Genomic DNA, 328 nt, shown 5'->3' with positions numbered 1-328 from the left:
CAAACTTGTTATCATCTATTTACGATAAATCAACCATCTGTAAAATTGCCAGAGTGACGCCTATATGTAAAACAGGAGATAAAACATTACCAGCTAACTACCGCCCCATCAGCATTTTAAATACCAAAATTTTAGGAAAAACAATGAAAAACAGACTTTCTTTCCTTTCTGATCAACTTTAAATTTTGTTGCTATGGACACAATAAAAAGTATACAAGACAACATCAACAATGGATATCAATCAACAGATCGATCAATTTAAGAAAAGCCTTTGACACCATCAATCACTTACTCCTGGTGGAAAAACTGGAATTAGCTGGCATTAGAG

The sequence above is a fragment of the Frankliniella occidentalis genome, unplaced genomic scaffold, assembly GCF_000697945.3.
Source record: "Frankliniella occidentalis isolate FOCC.00 unplaced genomic scaffold, Focc_3.1 Scaffold358, whole genome shotgun sequence".
Taxonomy (NCBI): domain Eukaryota; kingdom Metazoa; phylum Arthropoda; class Insecta; order Thysanoptera; family Thripidae; genus Frankliniella; species Frankliniella occidentalis.
The sequence above is the reverse complement of the archived record's forward strand: the minus strand, read 5'-3'. Positions refer to the sequence as shown.